The 14,268-nt window shown below is 42.2% G+C and overlaps 1 protein-coding gene across 4 annotated transcripts in view; it reads left to right on the top strand.

Moving 5' to 3' along the window:
* Positions 1-9,710: 9,710 nt before the first annotated feature.
* The window catches only part of GRIK2 (glutamate ionotropic receptor kainate type subunit 2), a 363,996-nt gene continuing 359,438 nt past the window's right edge, over positions 9,711-14,268 (top strand). For all 4 annotated transcript variants that reach the window (XM_050316539.1, XM_050316538.1, XM_050316540.1 and 1 more), the window contains exon 1: positions 9,711-9,840. The gene's annotated coding sequence lies outside the window, so the exon portion shown is untranslated. The remainder of the gene's footprint in view (positions 9,841-14,268) is intronic.

The raw sequence follows: 14,268 nt of genomic DNA, 5'->3' as shown, positions 1-14,268 counted from the left end.
CAGTAACACGGTATGCCACTTAGACGTGTATGAATCTATGGGGCCAGAGGGGATCCACCCAAGGGTGCTGAGGGAGCTGGTGGAAGAGCTCACCAAGCAACCCTCCATCATCTACCAGCAGTAGTGTAATCTTGGTGTTGAGGAAGGTCACAGAGCAGATAATCTTGAGTGCCATCATGTGACACATGCAGGATAACCATGGGATCAGACCCAGCCATCATGGGTTTAGAAAAGGCAGATTCAGTTTGACTAACCTGGTTTCCTTCTACAACAGGGTGACCCACCTAATGGGTGAGGGAATGGCCATGAATATTGCCACTGATTCCCACAGCATTCTCCTGGAGAAACAGTCTGCTCATGATGTGGACAGGTGCCATGTCCCTTAGGTAAAAGTTGTCTCAATGTCTGGGCCCAGAGCATGGTGGTGAATGGAGTTAAATCCATCTGGGGACCAGTTACAAGTGATGTTCCCCATCATGGGCTCAGTGTTGGGGCAAGTCCTGTTTAATATCTTTATCAGGATAAGGAGATTGGGAGTATACTCAGTAAGTTTACAGATGATGCTAAGTTGGGAGTGTTAATTTGACAGAGGATAGCAAGGCTGGATCAATGGGCCAAGACCAGTTGTATGAGGTTCAACAAGGAGAAGTGCTGGGTCCTACACTTCAGTCAGAACAACCCCATGTAGTGCTACAGTCCTGGGGCAGAATGGCTGGAAAGTGGCCGAGAGATAAAGGACCTGGGGGTGCTGGTTGACAACCAACTAAACATGGGCCAGCAGTGTGTCCAGGTGGCCAAGAAGGCCAATGGCATGCTGGCTTCTATAAAAAATAGTGTGGCCAACAGGACTGGGGCAGTGATTGCCCACCTGTACTTGACAGTGATGTGGCTGCAACTCAAATCCTGTGTTCAGTTCTGGGCCCCTCACTTCACGAAAGACACTGAAGTGCTGGACCATGTCCAGAGAAGGGCAATGAAGTCACTGAAGGGGCAGGAGCACAGGTCTTAAGAGGAGGAACTGAGGGAGCTGAGGTTGTTTAGCCTGGAGAAAAGGAGGCTCAGGGGAGACCTTATTGCTCTCTACAGTTACCTGAAAGGAGGTTGTAGAGGTGTGTCTCAGTCTCTTCTCCCAAGTAACAAGTGACATGACAAGAGGAAACAGCCTCAAGTTGCACCAGGGGTAGTTTAGATTAGATACAAGGAAAAATTTCTTCACTGAAAGGGTGTTCAGGCATTGGAATAGGCTGCCCATGGAAGTGGAGGAATTGCCATTCCTGAAAGTGTCCAAAAGGTGTGTGGATGTGGTTCACAGGGACATGTTCTAATGCTCAACATGGCTGCGCTAGGTTAATGGTTGGACTTGATGATCTTTTACAAACTAAACAATTCCATGATTCTATGATTCTATAAAAGAAAGAGTTAGAATTCCTTAATTAAGGTGTTTATTTTTACATATTTTTGTGTCCCCATTACTTCACTTATGGTTATCATTACTAAAGTAGGTCATTATTCTGTTTTATAATATAATTCCAGGGTATGTGACTTCCTATCTATTTAAAATGCATATTGTAGAGGAATGTGCCCCAGGGGGTATTTTTCACATACTAGAAATGACTTTCCATATCTGATAAACTGCTTAGGTTTGAATGGTGGTGCAATTTCGTTTCTTCCTCTGAAATGGACCAAATACACTTTATATAGTCTAACTAAAATAATTTCAAGGTAGATTAGAAGCATAGGCTTGCTTTAGGTGAAATCCACTTCCCAAAACCTCAAAGAGTTTTAGACACTGTACAGATCTTGTAATTCTCTACACACTAGTAAACTTTAATTCTTCTATTCTGAGTCTGAAGTCAATGGAGCACACTTTACCAACTGTCCTAATGAGTAGCTGGTATTGAGACCTGAACTACTCTGTGGCTGTCCCAACTAATACGTGACGTGCAATGCCATATTTACAATGAATTACATATTTACATGAATCTTTACAGTGGATTCATGTTAATTTCTAAATCCCAGGAAAAGAAATGTAATTCATTATAATTCATCAGACTACATAATACATTACTTGGTTTAAATGGCTGCATAAGTGAGGATGAAGGTCTATTCTCAGCTGTAAATTAACCACAGAAATACCACCTATGAATCCTATTTATGTTATCACTTCAAGATTAGGCATTTTGAACAATCTAAGACAGAAATCCCCTGCTATGCTATTCTCCCTTGTCAATTAATTCTCTAAATTCACAGTGAACAAATGACTTAGACACTTTCAAATCAGTTAACTTTTAATATGATAAATATGATCAACAAACACACAGTTGCCCATGTATGAAGAGTTTGGGTGTATTGACAGTATAGTGGCAATGTAACTGCATAGCTGTACATAAACTGTTGTAGCTCATTGATGCTTAATGATGATTAATGGTAATTGTTTATATGGTATATACTAAGAAAGACATGAAAACAGTGCAATGATCAAGCACCAAAGATCACCTTTCTTATTGTATTACTGAAGTTTAAACCTTAATTTAGTTTGCAAAGTGAAATTGAAGTTTTTCCCCATTATTAGAATGTCCTCTTCCATATTCATCATTTGAGGTTACTCAGATATTGGGCATTATCTCATGCTAGAGAAACTTCCACTCCCAATTAATTAAACTAAAGCCATCTTCTTCTTATTATTACTACTGATTGTAGTGCTTAGTCTCTATTACAAGGTGGTGTATCCAGTTCTTGTTTAAGCCATAAACCAGCAATTTTGGTCATAGACATTTCAGCATTGTGCTTGTAAAAATTAACTGGTGGTGAGTTTGTGTTGTTTTATTTGTGGATTTGTTTGTTTGTTTGTTTTGTTTGTGGTTTTTTACTATTATTTAATTTTGTACGCATTATGACTACTTCTAAATTTAGATGCAAAACTAGATCCTGATCATGTAATTCCCTCCACTTAAGTTTCTTTTTTTTTTTTTCTTTCCCAGAGTAAGAGGGCTTTATTGGTCCATTTATTAAAATTTTTTTCCATGCTTCTAAATTAACAATGGATTTGTAAAAAGCTAGACATACACAAATTCATTAAATCAATAGATACATAGTCCTATATATATATAGATTTTTTTAAAAAAGGAGAAATTCTATGGAGCTCAAAGGACAAAGCACAAGAAGACATTTGATAAAATATATTGGTATTCATAAACAAGACTATAGAGTTTCTAAGAATAAACTTGAACAAGATATGACACTTGCATAAACAAAATAGAATGTAAAAGTTGGTGCAAAACAGTTTTATTGGTATACTGTTGAACCTCAGTGACATGAAAAAAAAGACTTCTGTAGAATTCTTTATAACCCGTTATGCTGTTATTGCATATTTGATGTGGCAAGTGTTAATGACATGGGTGCCTCATTTAAGTGTTTGAAGAAGACAATGTAGGAGCACCTGCAGAAATGGTAGTGGTTAGGCCCAGAATTTAGAATGTGTCTCAGTAAATTGAAATAGTGTTCTGGAAAAAACAACAATGATATTGAGTGGGGATAAGAACCAGATTCTACTCTTGGAGGTAAATGGGTAGTTCAGCAAATGCAAGTGAAGAAGCAGCTAATCAGGTGTTAGTTAAGCAGAAAAGCACCTAGATATTATTGTGATGAGGCAAATATGAAACTACAATATCATGCTATTACAAAGGAGTCGGTCATCCTATTGGCATTTCTGAACAAGATGGGAACCTGAAACCAGTAATAATAATCCTTCCTTCCACTTACTACTTTTGTTCTAGTATTTTCTGTGCTATATATAGTTCTGCACACTGTAATGCACTGATATGGACCAATTAGAAACACTGACAAACCAATTATAATTGTGAGATACTTAGAAGTCACCTAAAATAGAGTAAACTGGGAGAGACACAAGAAAATTAACAAGAATGGTTGAGATTGGATGGGACCTCTGAAGGTCATCTGGTCCAACCCTCTCCTTAACCAAGCAAGGCCACCTACAGCTGTTTGCCCAGGACCATGCCCAGACAGGTTTTTGATATCTCCCAGGTGGGAGACTCCATTCTCTCTCTGGACAAGCTGTGCTGGTGCTTGGTTACCCTCACAGTAAAAAAAGTGTTTGCTGATGTTTAGTGGGAATCTCCTGTGTTTCAGTTGTTGTTATTGTTTCTGACCCTGTCACTGGGCACCACTGAATAAAGCCTTATTCCATCTTCTTTGTACTCTACCTTCAAATGTTTACATACATTGATAAGATTCTCCCTGTGACATTTCTTCTCCAAACTCACCAGTTCCAGCTTTCTTGGCATTTCTTCATATGGTAGATGCTTCAATGCCTTCATCATCTCCCTTCATTGGACTCTTTACAGTTTGTCCATGTGTCTCTTGTACTGGGGAGCCCAGAACCAGACACAGTACTTCAGGGGTGGTCTCACCAGTGCTAACTGGAGGGGAAAGATGACCTTTCTCAACCTGCTAGCAGCACTTCCACTAAGCCCAGGATATCATCAGCCTTCTTTGCCACAATGATACATTGCCAGCTCATGTTTAACTTGGTGTCCACCGGGACTCCCACGTCTTTTTCTGCCAAGCTGCTCTGTAGTAAGTCAGCTGCAAATTGGAGGATTGTTCCTTCCCAGGTGCAGGACCCTGTACTTGTCTTTGTTGAACTTCATGTGGTCAGACCACTTCTGCAGTCTGTCAGCATCCCTCTGGATGGCAACACAATCCTCTGGTGTATCAACCACTCCTCCCACTTTGGTATCATAGGCAAATTGGCTGAGGGTGCACTCTGCCCCAGGTTATTAACTCTGCCCCATCCAGATTATTAATGAAGTTATGGAACAAGACTGGATGGAGTATTGACCCCTAGGGTACACTGCTAGTTACTGGCTTCAGTAGATTTCATGCTGCTGATCATCATCCTCTGGGCCATGACATTCAGCCAGTTTTCCATCTACCTCACCATCTGCTCATCATCATACATCAACAGCTTCTTTATGAGGATCTTATGGGAAACAGTGCAGTAATCAATATCCACTTCTCTCCCCTCATCTACAAAGCCAGTCACCTAATTTTAAAGGCTTATCAAATTGGTCAAACATAACTTTCCCTTGGCAAATCCATGCTGTCTACTCCTAATGATTTCACTGTCCTTCATATGCCTGGAAATCATTTTCAGGATTAGCTGCTCTGTCACTTTTCATAGAGACTGACTAGTCTGGTGCTTCCTGCGTCCTCCTTTTTGCCTTTCTTGAAGAAAGGAGCGACATTTAGGTTCCTGCATAATATCTATTCAGGTGTTCAGAAGGTAGTTTTAGCGAGAGGAATAAAAACTCAATCGTTATGTCCTCTGCAGGTAAAAAGAAAAGTAATGATTGTTTATTGCCATAAAGTCATTTGAGACAAGAATCAGAATATATTCCAGCAATAACAATTGCTAAACCTTGAAAGCCTTCCTTGGAGGACTGTAAAATATGGCAATCTGCTGGAGAATATTGTACACTTCATCATGACTGGCACCAAATTAAAAAAATGTCCATGTCACGCATCTATATCCAAAAGTTTCAGACTCAGGGAAAGTTTTTATTTTTTTTATGGCTTTTAGTAATGTTTAGTAGCCCTCTTACAAGTGTAATACACTTGGATGTATCTCTTAAACAATAAAAGGAGTCCATGTGTAAGTCTTGAGTCAGGTGAGGTTGTCCAAATATGAGATATTAATTACAGAGTTATGGGATATCATCTTAAAAGTGTCTGGATGTTCCTACTTAAGACCTATTAGTGAAAGTCATTGGATGATCCCAACTGTAAGGAGAGAGAAGAAAACTGTCTGAAATACAGATTGATGAAGTGCTATGAGAAACATTGTGTCTGCTGTGTTACACAAGTCAGTACTTTTAAAATTAACAATAACACACAATGGGTACAAATTCCTCATTTTGTATGTGATCCATCAAACTGACATACCTATGGCTCATTGTCTCCCTCAAGTGGATAACACAAGAACAGGGATTTGTTTCTTCTAGACAGAGATTTTTTGCTTTTATGGCATCCTGCTTAGACCCATTCTTCTGTTTGAAGGGAAATGACTTGATAAATATAACCAGTTTGACCAGGAATATGAATACACAAAGTCATCATTAAAAGCTGTAACCAACTGTGAAAAGACAACATTTGGGAGGATTTTCTTTAGCCAAAACAGCAACAAAAATTCTTTTTTTATCCATGAGCTGTATCAAAAATCCTGATGCCACAGCAGTAGGACAGAGATTTCCTGAAAGACCACAGAGTGTTGTTCACAATTGCAAGAGGGTAAAAAAAATAAAATAAAACAATGACTGGCAAAAAGAACAAAAACACTCAGTTGTCTACAATCTGAAATCCCAAAGGTTTGCTTCAGTGTTTTCCATAGCAGTGCACAAGCTGGGAACCACTCATCTTGAACAAGCATCGGTACTCAGATTTGGGTCATTAAATTGGACAGAATTTGTTTGGGGATGTTAAACCACAGCATGAAGAATCCCTAAAAGATTATTTTGGTTGGTTTGGGGTCTTTGTAGAGGTGACATTATAAAAAAAAAAAAAAAAAAAAAAGGAAACTCTTTTGAAAGATCTTAAATTCTGTCAGTGTTTATGTTACCATAGCTGACCTAAATTGAAAGATAAAGCAAACAAGAAAAAAAGTGTTAAATATTCAGATGTACTGAGTATTAGTGATAGATTTCTGTGGGGAAAGGATGTATCTGTCATCCTTAGATAATTTCATTTTGGAAGGCTTAAAGGAATTAGGCTTCAAGTTTACATTACCTCTAACTTTGAGGTGTAAATGCACCTAGTGGGAGTGTGTTAAACCCAGATAATTTCATTTAATATATTTAGAAATTATACCAGGAAAAACCAAACAAACCCCAAAATCATTCTCACAAAGACCTTTGCAAATTTATTTACTTTTTAATGGGGTTAAATTCTCATTGACCTTATAAAAATTGTTTTAATTAGCTGGTGAAAAGATGAAATGTATATTCTTATTTGATAAAGTTGTAAATGGTAATTAAAATAGTCAACAACAAAGATGAAGTAAACAAGTAATTAAATAAGTTTTGGTGGTTATTTTTCATTTATGGGTTTGGTTTTTGTTTTGTTTTGTTTTGAATTGTTACAGTCCGGGAACTAGTGTGACAAATTCTCTGGTATATCTTACTTTGAATATTGAAAAACTGGGCCTGTGCTTTCCTGTTTCTTTCTGGTGGTCAATAATAATAAAGGTCAAAATTCTCACAGTGTAGCTGGGAAGAAATATAACAATTTATAATATCAGCATTTAAAGGAAGGAGTTTTGCAGTAGTCAAAACCTTAGAAAAGGCAATCACAGTGTCTTCTCATTATGTCACTGACTTGGAGTGTGAGCTTAGGCTTGTTGTTCCAACATTTCTGCTCCGATTTTCCTGCTCCAACATTCTTCATTTGAGTAATAATGAAACATATGCAAAGTCCTTAAATATCCTGAGCAATATGTGTTGATTACAGCACTATTGACACTGGGAACCTCTTTCCTGTCTGAAAGAGGACGTAATTCTCCATAAACTGTTGTTGGCTGAGGAAATCATTGAGAATTTCTGTCTGGACAGAAATGTAACCCAGGCAACAAGGAAAAAGACTCTACATCAATGTAGTTGAGTTGAAGTGACTACATGAGGATATTATACAATCTATCTGCAAGGTTAGAACTATATCACATCCTTTTTCTTCCCCTTCCTTCCCTTCTCTCATCTTAGAGAGACACTTTTGGCTCACACATTTTTATGTGTGCCCTGTTCACTGTTTGTTCTCTGGTTGAGAAACTCTGGATAGTAAGTAACAGCGCAAATGCAGTCAGTGATTAAAAAAAAAAAAAAAAAAAAAAAAAAAAAAGAGAGGGACGAAATCAACGAGTCACTGCTTGCACAAACGTTTACTCATCCGCCCTGATATGCTTCCCACCCTTTGCCTGCTCTCGCAGCATTAACCTGCCTTGCCTTCCCGGAGATCGTGGAGATGACTTGGCTGCTTCCGCGGCCATCCCCACCACTCCTTTTCATTCTGCAGGATCCCACAGAGCTCAGCTTTCTACGGCGTTGTTTCACTGCGATTTCCCACAAGCGACCCGCTTATTTCTGGAGTGGCACTTTGCCCGGAGGTCCCTTCACCGCCCAGGGTGGCACTGCTTTAGCAGTGCGTTTGTTTTTTTACAAGAGTTATCTCCAATACAGTTTCAGGCAAATAAACTGACTACTGAATTTTCTGTCAGCCATGAAAGTGTGCTGCAAGTAATTAAGGGCTGTGCTGTGGGACCGATTAAGCTGCAAGTCACAGCGGCCGGAGCCCAATCGCTGCGAGCCCGCCGCGATCTGTGCCGCCTGCGCTCGGTTCCACAATGGGATCATTGACTATTTATTTACTTCGCACAACAACTCTGCTGTTTATTTAATTATAGGGGCTGTTCAGTCACCAACCCCCACTCGCCCCAGCCCCATCTCTTTGACGCTTTTTGAGTATCCCCCTCCCACCTCTGATAACCAGGGCTCCCTAGTTAGTCACTTGGGTAGATAAAGTGGGACAAAGCCTGAGCATCCTTTGCAGGGTGCGGGCTGCTCTCCCCCACGGATCCGGGAACAGGAATTTTGCGTGAGGGAAAGGCAAGCGGACGAGGATTTTCCTGTAAAATTGCGCATCAGGTCTGCCTGGAGATCAGATCTCGAGAAGGCTGTGGGGTGGCGGGGACGTGCAGGGGAAATCCTGCAACGCTTCAAGGCACGTCCGAGTCACGAAATAAAATCGGGAGAAGCGCGGAAGAGGAAAAGGACGCCTGTGGCGCTGTGGGGGCGAGCGCGGCTGGGCGAGGGAGGAAATCGCTGGCAGTCCCGCAAGACGGGCAGAACAACACATTTCCCAACTCAGCTCATTAGGGAGGCCTTGGCCCTATTACCAGAGGCCCCTTCCCTCACCTTGGCCACTTAGGAGTGAGTCGGGCGGGGAGTGGGGCAGACGCAGTCGCCCACTCCCTGGATCCCCTTCCAGCCTGGAAGGGCTAGAGTGGCGAAAAAAATGCCCGAACTTAGTGCACGCTAGTTCAAGGAAGGAGTGGGGACACGCAGGTTCCACATGAGAAAGGAGTCGAGAAGCAGCCGAAAGCACCTGGACTTTTTCTAGCACCCCGCAGGCTGCGGTAGGAGCACTCCGCTCACCTCCGCACTCAGGGGGCAAAATGAGGACGGGCAGGGGCTGCTAAGCGCCAGTTTACAGGCGGTAGGGTCCAACCCCCATCCCCTTCGCGTTCACAAAACGGGCTCGGAGACCCCGATTAGGACCCCGGACTTTTAACGCCTTGAGAACTCGCCGCCCGGCGAGCTGGGGCCCCTCGAGCAGAGGCGAGGAGGCAGAGGCGAGGGCGCTCCTGTTTCGTCGGCCACCCGCGAAGTCTTGTGACCGCCGGTGGCCGTGGGCAGCGCCGAGGGCAGCGGCGACACTTGGCGTTGTGGGGAGCTGGCGGCGGCGGCAGCAGAGAAAGGAGTTTCTGCTCCTTTAAAGGGCGCTGTTCAGCGCTCCCGAAGGGAGGCGGATCTCCCTCCTTCCTCCCTTCCCTCTATCCCTCCCTTCTTCCCTCCTTCTCTCTCCCTCCTCCTCTCGCTCCCTCCTCCTCTCTCCCTCCTCCCTCCCTCGCTCGGGCGCCGCTTGCCGCCGCCGTCAGTGGTGCCCGGACACCGGCTGCACCGCAGCCCGGGCTGTCCCCGGCGTCCTGCCACCGCCCTTCCTCCCCCGCCTCCGCCTTCCTCTCCCTCCCCGATTCCCCTCCCGCAGCTCAAGGTAGGAGGATGTCCCGGGCTCTCCGGCTGTCCGCCACGGCCGGAGGGGTTGCATGCAAGTGAGGGGCTGCGGGAGGGGGAGGGGGGCGGAGGGGATGCACTGTGGCCGCGTTGTTTCTAGAGCTGCACACCACGATGGCTCTTGACCAGGTGTCTCAGGGCAAAGGCGGGCGCTGAGCTGGAAGACCCAAGCGCTGCTGCCACCCGACTCTTTCCCTCACTGTGGAGAAGGCAAACCTGTCGTCTTCCTCTCTTCCTCCCACCGCTGTTCCACACCGACAGAGCCACCGCTGTCCTCATGCTAAAGTGGAGGTGTGGAAGGGGGGTGAGAGGCCAGGGCAGCGCAGCCCCGCTATGCACCCCTCCTGGTGCCCGCGGTAGCCCGAAATTCCCTCCCACAACCGGAGCGCTGCTCCCCAGACGAGCTCAGGGATGCAGAGCCGGTAGCACTGAGGATGTACCCCCCGCTCTCCTAGGAAAGCGGAGGTGAGAAACGGGCTCTAACTTCGCTAAAGTTGTGGGTGGACAACAGTCTCTACTTCCGTGAGGTCTCCTCCTGCCCCCACCGTACGGTGCAGCCAGTCCCTCTTTCAGCTTGTTGGCAACCCTGTCATTTATTTCTGAACAAAATCAGCATTCTTTGGGTGAGCATCCCTCGCTAACCTAGCCAGGGCGCTGACACTCTGTGGAAAGCAAGGCATTCTTGCCTACGGAGTGGAGGCATGATTGCAAGAGCCGTGTGCTCACCGAGAGAAGGAATGAATACATTGTAATGAAAACCTCTCTTCACGTTTTCCTTGGAAACTTTTGAGGGAGTAGAGCACGAAAAACATTAAACATCATAATTTTACTCCAAAAATCTTGCACAGCTTCCCCAGCCCCAAAGCAAGGTGAAGGGACCAAATGCTGATATGTAGATAAAGACATAAATATTTTTTCTTGCTTCTTAAAACTTGCTAGGAAAGTGCATTCCTGTGATAATCAAAAGTGCCTGAACAAGTAAGTCTATTGCATACTCAGTTCATTAATTAGAATACATGTCTTTCCACTAGCTAAAAATTAATTACTATCTTAAAATGCCACTAATCATCGTGCAGGAGAAACTTGGTTGTAAATTTGGACTGAGATAATATCAAACAGAGAAGGACCTATGGTTTTGCTATAACTAGTGGGAGTGAAATGCCAGTGGGTCACAATGTGTTTTTAAATTATAATATCAACATTAATTTGAATACTTTGGCAAACGTTTTAAAAGAGAGAACTGTGTTACTGCTTTGTCAGCAAAGCTGCAATTCTTGTTTTTAGAGATCTGGAGATGCTGGTTAAGTGTTGCGGGAAACTGTGGCTCTCCTCACACCAGATTGCAACAGCAGGAGGACTGTGGTGGCATGTGAATCTAAAGTATTTGCAAGGATTTACCAAAAAATGCCCAAGAAACATTTGGGGGACCGTATGTTACACATGCACTAAATTTTTATCAGTTGTTGTTGGGAGGGGTCAAAATAGTAGATTAAGTGACATAAAAACCTTATTATCAGTTCTTAGATACACAGCTATGGGCTGAAAATAAAAGCCCATTCCTTTTTAAAGTAATATGATAAAACTATACATCCCAGTAGGTGGCAGCTAGCTTGAAGTGGGTTAACTTTTATAGTGATAACAGCACATAAAAATAAGATCTGATGGGAAAAGTGCCTGATATAATAAGGCAATCAGAATCACATATCTCCCCTTTCCAAATGAAACATTATATACATAATATACACCATTTATACTTGACACACAGCTAAAATGTAGCAGGTTTTTATTACCCAGAAAAGATGTAAAGGCCTCAGATTGTCTATTCTTCTTTCCCTGTCTATAGTTGGATTACCATTTTTCATATCAGGTGCACTTGAACATTGTCCTTGTGTATTAAAGATGTCCTTGTGTATTAGAGATGTGTTACTACCATGTCTACAGTAGATGACCAAACAAATCAAAACATATAGCCAAGGAATTGTAGATTTCCCTGTTGCTGATCACTGAAGTGTGGAGGGCAGTTTCATATAGACTTTAATATGAAAAGAGCTGTGTAACAGTGGTGACAAGCTCCCAAAACACAAGACCAGCTTATCCATTATGACATTTTATTAGGGATTTATGCCCTTTTAACTGTACATATCACAGGGGAAGAAATACGAAAAGCACTAAGAACCTTTATCTGTTTTCATATTGAAATCATTCTGGAGGGTGTATAAAGGTATCTTTTTAAAGGCTTCCCTCCTTTTCCCTTTCCCGAAGAAGAAGTGAAGTTAAACTCCAATTAACAGAAAGGGAGTTTAGGGTGGTGAAGACTAAGGCTTGAGTTAAATAGACAGTCTATTAGTGATCTTCAGTCACCAAATATAGTGAGTTCTAAACACCTGATATCTTCCAAGATTTACTTTCTGTATATAAGGAACTGATATTCTTGAGAAAATATTTCTGGGTTAACTACGACTTTTCTTCAAGGTGGTAGCTAGGGTTTGAAAGAAGGGGGAAAAGATGTTAACCCAGAGCATTAGGTGATGTGTGATAGCAGGTAAGGGGAGAGGTACTCCTTCTGAACCCGTAAAATGCCACAAAATAGCTGGCTAGCTAACATAATCGAGGGTATAATATATATATATTTAAAGAAGCTGATAACAGATTTTAATTTTCTTTCCATATCGTGAAATGACTGGAAAGGATGACAAAAAAAAAAAAGGCGTTTTATCACCTGGAGCAGGGGCGGCGGCGCTGGGAATGCTCTCCGCGGTGCTGAAGGGGCCACCGGGGCCGCTCTGGGCGCTGTCCGCGGTGCTGAGGCCGCAGGCGGCGGCGGGGGATTTTGGAGCGGGGGGAAGGAAACCCGGCGTGAGCCTAAGGCGTGAGACCAGGGGCTGTGGCGTGGGCTACTGAGTGTTAAGTAGTAACAGGAATTAACCACAAGTTGTTTTATGATTCAAATTCTAAACACCTCAGTGAGTTAGGAGCTCTGTTGGGCTGAGATTACATGTTGCTGTATTTTTTTTTAAGAGACCTTAGAAAATCAGACTGATAACAGCAGTCAATTTTCCCAAAGTTTGTCTCTTGTTTAATGGGCTAAAGTTGACCATGAATATTATATCTTCAAAGTTACTTACAAAAGCTAAATGAAATAAATAAGTAAAAATTCGGTTAGGCAGCAAGCTGCATCTGAGCATTTACAATTAAAAATATATCTAAAGATGTGTAATGTCCCTTATTTCAGCAACACCAGGGAGGGAGGTAAAGAACTTTCATAGTATTCACGTGGGTCAGTTTTATTTTTCCTTGGACTAAGATAAAATATAAACGAGTAGAAGAGAATAAATGAAACAGAAAACAGAAGGAAAAGCATCTCTCTGCATTTAACTGGGAGATATTCTAAGTGTGAACTGAAGGAGTCGCTAGATGTCCTTGCTTTTAATACTAGGTGTTCTTTTTAAAGTGCTCCAATAGTCAAATCGTCTGATTGAATTCCCTGCTAGACTGCAGAACTAGCCATTCATGATAGTTATTTTTGACACTGCAGTTATGCCTCCATCTTAAGGAAAAAAAAAAAATCAATGATGTTTAATAATCCCCTAGCAGAACGTACATTTCCTTTCATCAGCATTTTACAGTGTTTCAAAGAAAAGTGTGCAGAGGAAATCAGTAATGCAAGGTAATAAAAAGTTACTGTGAATTGCTAGCACTTTTAAGCATGCAGAGCACCAGCACTACAGGTTATAATCCAAATGCTGCTGTTACTTATTTACATGTCTACAACACATGGATGTTATTTAGGAACAAACTGTAACTCACCTCTGCCATGCTCTGCTTCTGATAGATTCCTCACACTGTTCTCATTAGCTTGGCACCATCGGTATTTATTTCTGTAAAGTCAGGTTTATTCTCTGTTCATCTGTATATACCTGTGGGGGAAGTCTCGCAGTGGTATTTTCTTTAGTAATAAAAGGCAGGGAGGGAGATAAAGGAGACAAAAGATGTCTGTAGGCAGAATGTAGAATAAAATTAATTCATTTTCCTGGTGGGAAATATAGAAATTATCTTTTAGTGTTTGTAATAAAGCTTAAGTAGGTTCAGGAAGAGCTTCACTTAGATTGCAAAACCTGACAGTCCCAGTTCAATGTATTTCAATGGATTCAGGCACACAACTAATTGTATTTCCAAGGAAAATCTGAAGTAGTCCACAGAATGAGTTTATCTTCTTTGGAACACCTGGCCAAAAGACAAAGTCTGTGGCTGCATTTGAAGATATAAACTCAATATCCCATTATCAAACTGGGAAGTGTTATTGTTCTCACTGAGGACTGCAAATGACAAACTACATAGATCTCTCAGTACAGAGAGGAACAGCAACATTTCCATAATAGAAGAGTGAAAGGAAAAGCAGAGTGCAAAT

The sequence above is a fragment of the Myiozetetes cayanensis genome, unplaced genomic scaffold (genome assembly GCF_022539395.1).
Source record: "Myiozetetes cayanensis isolate MyiCay16 unplaced genomic scaffold, myiCay2020 scf2-11, whole genome shotgun sequence".
Lineage (NCBI taxonomy): Eukaryota > Metazoa > Chordata > Aves > Passeriformes > Tyrannidae > Myiozetetes > Myiozetetes cayanensis.
Note: the sequence above shows the minus strand (reverse complement) of the source record. Positions and strands in the feature narration are given on the sequence as shown.